This window comes from Anabrus simplex, chromosome X, assembly GCF_040414725.1.
Source record: "Anabrus simplex isolate iqAnaSimp1 chromosome X, ASM4041472v1, whole genome shotgun sequence".
NCBI lineage: Eukaryota > Metazoa > Arthropoda > Insecta > Orthoptera > Tettigoniidae > Anabrus > Anabrus simplex.
Genome location: NC_090279.1, coordinates 180,146,363 through 180,158,504, shown reverse-complemented (window position 1 = coordinate 180,158,504; position 12,142 = coordinate 180,146,363). Strand labels below are relative to the sequence as shown.

The 12,142-nt window shown below is 40.4% G+C and overlaps 1 protein-coding gene across 1 annotated transcript in view; it reads left to right on the top strand.

Annotated features, from left to right (window-relative positions):
• Lim1 (LIM homeobox 1) overlaps positions 1–12,142 on the top strand; it is a 401,359-nt gene that overhangs the window by 75,115 nt on the left and 314,102 nt on the right. The window lies entirely within an intron of this gene.

Genomic DNA, 12,142 nt, shown 5'->3' with positions numbered 1-12,142 from the left:
CTTAGTTATATCTGTCGCCATAAAACCTATCTGTGTCGGTGCGACGTACCGATACAGATAGGTCCTATAGGACGATGGGATAGCAAAGGCCTAGGAGTTGGAAGGAGGCGGCCGTGGCCTTAATTAAGGTACAGCCCTAGCATTTGCCTGGTGTGAACATGGAAAACCACGGAAAACCATCTTCTGGGCTGCCGACAGTGGGATTCGAACCCATCATCTCCGGGATGCAAGCTCTCAGTCATGCTTCTCTAACCGCACGGCCAACTCGCACGGTATTAATAATAATAATAATAATAATATTTTTTGCTGCCGGGCAGAGTGGCTCAGACGGTTGAGGCGCTGGCCTTCTGACCCCAACTTGGCAGGCTCGATCTTGGCTCAGTCCGATGGTATTCGAAGATGCTCAAATAAGTCAGCCTCGTGTCGGTAGATTTACTGGCGCGTAAAAAGAACTCCTGCGATTCTAAATTACAGCACCTCAGCGCCTCCAGAAACAGTAAGAGTAGTTAGTGGGACGTAAAGCAAATAATATTACCGGTATTATTATCAGGTCATTAGGAGCTGAAAGGCAGGGAAGAAAATAGTAAAATATGCGTGGTGTAGGAGGAAACAAAATGAAATGTACTTCACCCGTGCCTACATCGCTCGCAGTAGTTTACTACAGGATAGTATGCGTAAGACCAGAACCAGGTCTCTTTGCGATGAGTCAGGTGTATCTTCGTATTGTGGTTAGCACTAGAGGACAAAGTGTGACAAACAGGTTTTGTGTATAAACATCAAACATGCACAGCAACAGACACACACACGCAATGTACCCAAACCAGTACAGTGTAGAATGAAGAACTGCCATGCTGTGTTCAAGGTCAATATCTAGCGTTTTAACAAGCACGTCTTCCGTGTGTTGTGTTCAGCTTGCGCCACGTACAAGGCAATCGCGAACTGAAACTCTAGATTTATAATTTTTGTTACCGGTACTTCAATTTTTCTGCTCGGATTTATGAGAATATCGAACTATCGAGACTCAAAATACTACATCGATTGAGAACTGAATTCCCAACTCAATACGCTGCAGAAATGGTGTATCATCTGACATACCAATGTGAAACACGTAGCAATTGTTCAAGTGACCTCCCTGGACTACTCTGCAGGCTTCACTTCTCCGTACCCGGCGAGTTGGCCATGCGGTTAGGAGCGCACAGCTGTGAGCTCGCATCCGGGAGATTGGGGCTTCGAACCCCAATGTCGGCAGCCCTGAAGATGGTTTTCCGTGGTTTCCCAAGTTCACACCAGGCATTGCGGGGGTTGAACCTTCATTAAGGCCACGACCACTTTCTTACCATTCCTAGGCATTTCTTGTCCGATTGTCGCCATAAGACCTCTCTGTGTTGGTGGGACGTAAAGCAACTAACAAAAGAAAATCACTTCTCCGAATCCAGTCTTCCGTAATATCCATTGGAGATCTGGCGGGCCATTTGATGGGTCCATGTAGTTCTATTCGCCATAGACCAAAGGACTGATCCAAATGATCACGCAGTAAGCGGCTTATATCAGGTGGTGGACCATCGTGTAAAAACCACATGTTTCGGCGTAGTCGAAACGGAGCGTCCTCTGAAAGCTCTAATAACGTACCTATGAGGAACTCCAGGTAAGATACCCCTATGAACTGTGCAGGTAAGATGATGATAATAATGTCATTGGCTTTACGTCCCACTAACTACTTTTCACGGTTTTCGGAGACGCGGATTTGCAGGAATTTAGTACCATAGGAGTTCTTCACGTACCAGTAAATCTACTGACACAAGGCTGACGTATTTGAGCACCTTGTCAAGTCTGGACTCAGAAGGCCAGTGCCTTAACCGTCTGAGCCGCTCAGCCCGGCAAGGTGATTGGTGCAGCACTGCGTAAAGTGCTGGCCTTCTGAACCCAACTTGGGAGGCTTGGTCTTGGCTCAGTCCGGTGGTATTTGAAGGTGCTCAAATACGTCAGTCTCGTGTCTGTAGATTTATTTGCATTAAAAGATACTGCGATAAAAAAATTCTGGCATTTCAGCGTCTCCGAAAACCGTGAAAATTAGTTAGTGGAACGTAAAGATATTATTATTATTATTATTATTATTATTATTATTATTAGTAGTAGTAGTAGTAATATTATTTTTACGGAAGTTCTAATTAAACGGGTCCATTACAGTCATCATTTTACCTATCGGTACTTGCTGTTCAATAATAAGCCTTCCGTCCGCCTCTGTGGTGCAGTGGTTAGTGTGATTAGCTGCCACCCCCGAAGCTCGGGTTCGATTTCCAGCTCTGACAAGAAATTTGAAAAGTGGTACGAGGGCTGGAACGGGGTCCACTTAGCCCCGGGAGGTGAAATGAGTAGAGGTGGTCCGATTCCCACCTCAGCCATCCTGAAAGTTGTTTCCCGTAGTTCCCCCCTTCTCCAGGCAAATGCCGGGATGGTACCTAACTTAAGGCCACGGCCGCTTCCTTCCCTCTTCCTTGTCTATCCTTTCCAATCTTCCCATACCCCCGCAAGGCCCCTGTTCAGCATAGCAGGTGAGGCCGCCTGGGTGAGGTACTGGTCATTCTCCCCAGTTGTATCCCCGATCCAATGTCTCACGCTCCAGGACACTACCCTTGAGGCGGTAGAGGTGGGATCCCTTGCTGAGTCCCATGAAAAACCAACCCTGGAGGGTAAACAGATTAGGAAAAAGAAGAATAAGCCTTCTATTAGAAATGCCCGGCGGCAATTCCACAGTAGGTCTTTTTCCTTCGAGCAATGTTCACGATGGATGCAACTACGGTTTTTGAAATTTGTCTTATTAATAACAATTTCACTGAATACTTATAGCCTTTTCTTTCAGTGTCCACCGTCCTTTCAATGACCTAAAAAGTTTATGAATAAGCATACACAACCCGCATTGTCTATTGTCAGAAATTCATCGTAGACTGTCGCAATAACAGCACAGAAATGTTGCGCCCATATTTCATTTACTTATTAACCATTTCCTTTCATTTTGTCAGCTTGGATCACTGAGTAATGCCATTGACGTTTAAAAATCGCACAAAAATGCACAACACTTGATTCGCACGTATGTGCTTGTACGGATCTTCGACGTCACTGTAAGGATTCTGTGTACTTTTCACACAGAGTACCCTACACCGGTTTTCGAGTACAGCAAGTGACCTGGCACGTGAGTCATCCTCTTCTACTTGCCAAGCCTTTAGGGGAAGTGCACAACAACATGCGTTGGCCTGCGATAAGAAACAGGTTCAACAAGCTCTATACTCGGCTACTGTACTTCCGCTACGCGTGGACAGAATGACATCACCGGCGTATCCTGCTACGGCCGTTCAAAACACATTAGGTCCTGAAATATTTGGCTCAGTTATGGGCAAACTAATAGGACAAGGTAAAAAGTTCATAGCATATATTATGAGATGTATTTTTCTTAGCCGACTAGCTTAATATCTGCACGTATACACCTAACACCCTGTATTAAGTCGAACTTTGGAATTATATCGAATGCAATTACTCGTTCAGAAGCTGCTAGATTAGAAATTCATGCAAGTATTGAAATTGTGAGAAGTGTTGAACTTCCAGTACAAAAATCACACAGACTTTTAAAATATTGTGTGATCTGATTAATCTCAGTACTTTATAGGTATGTATTGACAAATGTTTGATAAGTGAATTCAAGGACAGTAGACTGTGAATAACTGCTTAACATGTCTATTCCGAAAATTAATATGAAAGAAAGAATTTAGTTAACAAATATGTATCAAATGAATTACCGTTTAGATTTATAACTTATTTTAAAACGGGCGTATTTTGATTAATCATTTTCGGGGCATATTTGGTAATTTTTACGTCATATTTCGTCACTTTTGAGGTCGTATTTGCTTTCTCATTTGGGCTAATTTTAGGTCTTAAAAATCCGTGCCCTATTAATTAATTAATTAATTTTAATTAATTTATTTATTTGAGAAGAAAAGCAGCGAGATCCCGAATTACAGAGTTCGCAGAGTCCGCAATGAAAAATATATTTAAAACAAAGTAGCAAAATGCAAACATTAAAAACTAAATGTTAGAGTAATGAAGAAAAATTATCTAATGACAAAAGTAGCGGAAGAAAATTTAAAAAATAACAAAATAAATGCAGAGAGAGAACGATTATCAATAAAAAATAATACCACAAGAAATTGATGTCATAATTAATCCGTATTGTCAGCCTCAACAAGATAGAAGGTCTTAATGATTGAGTGAGTCCACCTCTACAATACAGTACAGATTGAGTCATCTTGACTCTTTAATATTTTAAGGTTATGTCATTGTTTTTTAGTGTTAAGAATATCATGTGTTTATCGTAATATTTTAGATTGAAGATGTCTCACAAGGAAGGGACGAAACATGCCCTTTTTTAAAAATAAAGTAAAAAAAAGAATAATATTGTATTGTAAAGGAGTCACTCAATCATTAAGACCTTCTATCTTGATAAAACATAACATGAAGAAAAGAACGAGGAAAGTTAGTGAAAGTAAAAGGATGAGAATAATTTAAAGCTAGGTACAGTAAGATAAATACAGATATGACACATAACTAACGGTATAGCAGAGCAAAAGTTAATATTACGTTATGTACAATAGAGGGGACAGCAATGAGAATAGATAAAACGAATATAAAGAAAATGAGCTAGGTTAAGGAAGAATCGATTAAAGGAGGCATGCGAAGAAAAAAGTTACAAGTTCCTGTCAGAAGGTAAAGAGTTAAGGTGGGTTTGAATGCTGATAAATAACGTTCTTTGAACAAGAGAGAGGCGGGAATACGGAGTATGAAGTTGTGGATTTATCCTGGTTTTGCGAGTTTGGACATGTAAGGAAAAGAAGGATGCAGGTCCAGGAGAACGAAATAAACCGTTAACAGCGTTATGTAGGAATCTACGGTCTGCTACTTTCCTGAGAGTAGATAACGGGCCAAGCTTTAAATTATCCACTATCTGATTGCTGCTCAAATTTCGACAATCACATACTCTGGCTCTAACAATGGCACAGACTGCACGCGGTCAGTGTGATTCACATTAGTGGGCGAAGAGGTACACCAAATGGGAGTCGCTAAGTTGTCCACCTGAAATAACTCGTGAACCGTTAAAGATATCCACAGTCAGTTTTCACTTTCAATAATGATACCACTACCCCTCTTTTCCAAATAAGCTGAGAACGGTAAAAGGAACTATGAAAATATGGAAGACTTCCCCTCGTATTTCTCGGAGAGAAGCAGTGGTATTATGTCCTCTTCGAATCGGCCACGGTAGAACAACGTACTAACGGAAGGGAGAACCTGGTGTGTACTTGCGGCGGTCATCTTACGGTGGTACACATCCTTACGGAGTGTGTGGATCTGCGCCGTTGTCTAAAACTTCAGAGTACCATCTCCCTCATCCTACGAGATGATAAGCAGTCAGCAGACCTTGTCATCCGTTTTATCGTGTAGGCTATAAAGTGTACTTTATATTTGTTTTTAATTTTTTATTGTTAAATACGTTTTATTCTGTTCTATTGACTCTGTTCAGTTCCATGGCTAAATTGTTAGCGTGCTGGCCTTTGGTCACAGGGGTTTCGGGTTCGATTCCCGTGCCCTATATCGTTTGTTAAAAAAGGAACTGAAAACGAATACCGAGAATATATGAAATGATCTATGGACAACTAGCTGAAGAGGTCAAACTGCAAGGAATTTGTTGTTTCTGAAGATTCAGGATAGACTGAAAAGTAGATTAACACATGATCATATTTTAACGCAGGTCAGGAAATGGAAATTTTGGATCATATTTTGAGAGGTTTAGAATCAATATGCATATGAAATCAAATCAAAATAAATCAAAATCATTTTATTTGCAATTGAGATGTCTACCTCGGTGACAAATGATACACAAAAATACATTATTATCAAGCACTAAATTTTACATTTAAAAAATGAAGAAAATTTCCTAAAATACAGTACAGTGTACACTAACAATTTTTCTATTAAACACGCAGCTCATCCTTAATGAATTTAAATTATTTACAGAACTCTACGCGTATAATATCTTCTGTACTTACACACATAATCAACTCATATACAATATGTAGAATCACTTCAAATAATACTCTACAACTGCAGTAAGATTTAGGTTTACATTACAGTACGACGTGCTGCGTTTTAACCAGAGCCCATTTCTTTCACCGCTTTTCAGAGTTCGTGAAGGGCCTTTACAGCTACCATCTATCAGCTATAATATTTTGTTTGACTGTCGCATTTTTTGAAGAAGTACATATGAATTAGTAATTCACTTAAATATGTGCGACATACAATATTAAGCACCATTTATTGCTTTATTTTTTTAAAGTTGCTGTTATAAACCGTTTGCTAAATTTCGCCGTTTTATTTACAAGTCATCCCAGTTTTAATTTTTAGTTGTTGTTTTATGTATTGATTTAATTTTTGCTACCTATAGCTCTAATATACCCTGTGTAAAATAGGGTTTGTACTTAGATAATCAATAATAATATGAAGTCAGTGAATGTTATTCGCAGGATTACTCTGGAAACTTTATTCTGGCTCACACAGTTCGTTGCATATCACAGAGGTCGAAGACATTCGTTATCTCATCCTCCGCGCAATGTTATCGAACGGTAAACATACATATGTTCTCCAACGAGTTTTCAATGTATCTTGGAGGGTCAGAACTTGTATGATGTAAGGTCATTTTTTATGAACGATGTCTGAATTTGAAATGGAATACAGTGATCACAGACAGTATTGAAAAATTCCATTATTCCCTGATCTGTGACCTTACTCACTATGCAACTTCCTTGTAAGATGACCTGCGATCACTTATATAGAAAAAAATCTCCTCCTTTACGCGGTGAAAGGTGGGGAGCAAATTTCTATTGTGGTAAGGTACGTAGCAGTTATGCGGTTTTCTCTTGAATGAAGACCCAGGTGTAGCAGTAAGAAACAGGAAGGTAGGTTGCAATTTTATTACCTGGTTGTGTTCAAATTCAAAGAGTCAATCCGGTCAACCTTACGAAAACATACCTGTGAATGGCGAACGTCAAGCCTTATAATAATGTATATAAATTCGAGCCTAAAATAGCATCCAAACCTTCCAAAGAATATAATGGTTCCCACGTTTTGAAGTTATATTTCTCAGTCATTTAGTTAAGACTTCTCGTTCTACATCTTACGGGATTCTTGGTGCAGATACTTATTCTGATAAAACAGATCAATAAGTTATGTAATATTGGGAACTCAGTATAGAAGATTAGAGAAAAGGAAAAGCGTTAGCCAAGGCTTCCTGTGTGAGGTAGCTCAGGCTTAAGACACAACATTTCAATTATTACAGGTGGCTTAGTTCTGACGTACTGCAATTGTACTTCGCCTCAAACACCGTTCATCACCTTAGTATGATAGATGAATTGCTCCTTCTTGCTGAATGTAACAAATTTGGAACATGGTGGATAATAAACTTGTGAACTTAAAGTATGTAAATTTTGTTAGATAATGTGTGTAGTTTTGCTGGTTAGACACCTTTCGGGAAAAATATAAAGAAAGAAAGAAAGAAAGAAAGAAATGATACGCTGCATCTCAATCTACATATTGTAAATTCGGGTAGTTGAACGTGTACGAACTCTTTTAGGTGGTTATGTGGTAATTTCTCTTAATCCATTCTTGAAAACTGTTCACCGAGATCCCGGGTTCGATTCCCGGCCGGGTCAGGGTTTTAATTGCCTCTGATTAATTCTTCTGGCCCGGGGATTGGGTATTTGTTTTGTCCCAACACTTTCCTCTTCATATTCAGACAAAACATTACACTTCCAACCATCACAGAAACACGCAATAGCGATTCCATCCCTCCATAAAGGGTTGGCGTCAGGAAGGGCATCCGGCCGTAAAACATGGCCAAATCTACATCATCATCATCATCATCATCATCATCATCATCATCATCATCATCATCATCATATATATGTGACACAGTTCGCACCGCAAACCCACATGCGTAGGGAAAAAGCGGTAGAAAAAGAAATTATTATTATTATTATTATTATTATTATTATTATTATTATTATTATTATTATTATTATTATTATTATTATTATTATTATTATTATATAGGCTTGTACGGCTGCTATATATAGCTTTTATAATTTATTTAGTTTATCGCAATGTTATACCTGAGGTCATGCGATTTTTCCCACCGTGGAATTATTCGAAATTCGAACTTTGGTTTTCAGGATGAAAAGCTAACAGTTAAGCCACGTAATTCATATAAATAATATACCGAGCGAGTAACTGCAGGGTTTGGATCACATAGCTGTCAGCTTGCATTCGGGAGATAGTGGGTTTGAACCCCACTTTCGGCAGTCCTCAAGGGGGTTTTCCGTGCTTTCCCATTTTCACATCAGTCAAATGCTGGGCTGTACCTTAAACAAGGCCACGGCCACTCCCTTCCCACTCCTAGGCCTTTCCTATCCCATCGTAGCCTTAAGACCTATCTGTGTCGGTGCGACGTAAAGCAAATAATAATAATAATAATAATAATAATAATAATAATAATAATAATAATAATAATAATAATAATAATGGACTTACGTCCCGCTAATAACTTGTACAATTTTCGTAGACGTGGAGGTGCCGGAATTTTGTCCATCAGGAGTTCTTTAACGTGCCAGTAAATCTACCGACGTGAGACTGACGTATTATGTGAGGCGCTTTCAAATACCACAGAACTCAGCCGGAATCGAACTCGCCAAGTTGGGCTCATAGACCAGCGATCTGCTGTCTAATCCACATGGCCTGGCAAAATAAACCACAGTAATATACATGGCAAGATTCTTGTTGTTTTTTCATAGAACGGGATGGGGATACTGTAGTCATAAACACTGTGTACTTATTGTGTGAAGTGAACGCCGACCCAACCTCACTGGAAGCTTTTATGTTAATTCCCAAACCAACGCGGCTGACTACACAGTAAGGAGTCGAGGGAAACTCCAAATGAAAGCTAATCAGGATGACTGTTATTTATCATAAGTAGACTATTTTATAGCAATTCCTTGCTTGTTAGAGAAAACAGGATGAAGACACTAGACAGTAATTTTATTAGACAGGATTAGAGAGAATTTATATTCTAACAGAGGAGAAATACGCTGAAAAGTTTTTACACGTAAAAACTTCTCCCATTCCATTGACAGTTCACATATTAAAAAAAATTACAGAGATGCCATAAAATAATTCGGTGAAGTATACAAAGAGAGTCAGGTTTCTGAATTATTCTAAACTATGGCACCTGTTCACTTGTGTTCCGACGCACAAGATTACGATATTAAAACGAAAAATTTGTACAGGCAAATATATCAAGAAAACATAGCCTCGCTGAGTCGAGACTGGGAAATTCTAACCATATTTTCTATTTACAACCGTTAGTATTTTGTGAGGAAAGACAATGTGGGATACAAAGGAAGAATAACACATTTCGGCCTATACCGGTTATTTCTGACTCATTATAGGTCTCCATGCAGGAATAATACAAATAATAATAATAATAATAATAATAATAATAATAATAATAATAATAATAATAATAATAATTCGTACTCGGCTCTAAACTGAAGGCCATTGAACCAAGGATGACAACAGGTTAAGCAAACAGATATTCAAATATCTTTGGAACAAGAAGTCAACAAACAGCCTAGATTGATGAAGTTATAAAAGATTTGGAAAAAACAATATAAGAGAAGAAGCAACAGAGTGGGAGAGAGAGCGAGAGAGAGAGAGAGAGAGAGAGAGAGAGAGATTCTAGAAAAAAAGCGTTAAAAATTAAGAGAAATATTTCCATGAGCGGAGTGGTGCCAGTACGTAAGAAACTTAAGAGAATCGAATGTCATGTTGGGAATACAAAACTTGAACAGGTAAAAATGAAATGGCGTATGGCTTTTAGTGCCGGGAGTGTCCGAGGACAAGTTCGGTTCGCCAGATGCAGGTCTTTTGATCTGACGCCCGTAGGCGACCAGCGCGTCTTGATGAGGATGAAATGATGACGAAGACGATACATACACCCAGCCCCCGTGCCATAGAAATTAACCAATTACGGTTACAATTGTCCGCCTCTGTGGTGTAGTGGTTAGCGTGATTAGCTGCCACCCCCGGAGGTCCGGGTTCGATTCCCGGCTCTGCCACGAAATTTGAAAAGTGGTACGAGGGCTGGAACGGGGTCCACTCAGCCTCGGGAGGTCAACTGAGTAGAGGTGGGTTCGATTCCCACCTCAGCCATCCTGGAAGTGGTTTTCCGTGGTTTCCCACTTCTCCTCCAGGCAAATGCCGGGATGGTACCTAACAAAAGGACACGGCCGCTTCCTTCCCTCTTCCTTGTCTATCCCTTCCAGACTTCCCATCCCTCCACCAGGCCTCTGTTCAGCATAGCAGGTGAGGCCGCCTGGGCGAGGTACTGGTCATTCTCCCCAGTTGTATCCCCGACCAAGAGTCTGAAGCTCCAGGACACTGCACTTGAGGCGGTAGAGGTGGTATCCCTCGCTGAGTCCGAGGGAAAAACCGAACCTGGAGGGTAAACAGATGATGATGATGATGATGGTTACAATTCTCAACCCTACCGGGAATCGAACCCGGGACCCCTGTGACTAAAGGCCAGCACGCTAATCATTTAGCCATGGAGCCGGACACTTGAACAGGTAGATCATATCAAGTATTTAGGATGTGTATTCTCCCAGGATGGTAATATAGTACGGCAAATGAGGTTGAATCAAGGTGTAGTCAAGCTAATGGAGTGAGCTCGCAGTTGCCATCAACAGTAAGAAGGAAGTCAGCTCCCGGACGAAACTATCTTTACACCGGTCTGTTTTCAGACGAAAATTGCTTTACGGGAGTGAAAGCTGGGTGAAATCAATATACTGCATATAATAAGTTAGAAGTAACAGACATGAAAGTAGCGAGAAATGATCGCTCGTACAAATGGCTGGGAACCATGGCAACAAGGTACTCAGAAGACCTTTCTTAAGAAAATACATTTGCACACCTCGATTATTGACATAGGAATTGCCGAGCTGAGAGGTTCAGACGCTTGAGACGCTGGCCTTCTGATCCCGACTTGGCAGGTTCGATCCTGGCTCAGTCCAGTGGTATTTGAAGGTGTTCAAATACGTCAGCCTCGGTAAATTTATTGACACATAAAATAACTCCTACAGGACTAAATTCCGGTATCTCGGTGTCACCGAAAACCTAAAAGTAGTTAGTGGAACCTAAAGCTAAAAATATTATTTTATATTGATATAAGAATTAGAAAGGGATGCCTGGCCGAGGCGGTAAAGGCGTGCTCGCTTCGCCCGGAAGGACGTGGGTTCAAATCCCCATCAGGAAGTCGTAAAATTTAAGAAACGAGATTTCCACTTCTGGAGGTGCATATGGCCCTGAGGTTCACTCAGCCTACACCAAAAATGAGTACGAGGTTAATTCCTAGGGGCAAAGGCGGCCGGGCGTAGAGCTAACCACTCTACCCCATCACGTGCCGAGGTTAACAATGGTGGAAGCCTTTACCTTCCACTCCTCCAAGGGCTTTCATGGCCTGTACAGAGGTGACTTTACTTTGCTATAAGAATTAGAAAGATGTGTTTGAAGACCTTTTTTCTGGTTTGTGTGGCTTCGTATGGAGTGAAATATAGACGATAACTTGCTCAGAAAGGAAAAGAATAGAAACTTTTGAAATGTGGTATTAGAGAAGAATGCTGAGATAGGAAGATCGAATCACGAATGAAGAGATACTGAATCGAATTGTTGAGAGGAGGATCGATTGTTTATTTCGTTTCCGAGGGAAGTGTGTCGGCGGCAAGAAAGGTAAGAGCAGATCAAGGCACGAAATGATAAACAGATTAGAACAGATGTAGGATGTAGTAGTTACGTAAAAATGAAAAAGTTAACACAGGATAGGGTGGCATGGAGCGCTACATCAAACTAGTCTGTGGACTGATAATCCAAAGAACAACAACAACAGCAACAACTCTAATAATATTACGGCCGCTACGTACCCAGTTCTGTCCATTTCTTATATCATTGTCTCCAAAAATATGAAACGAGTTAGGGCGGCATTAGAAACACT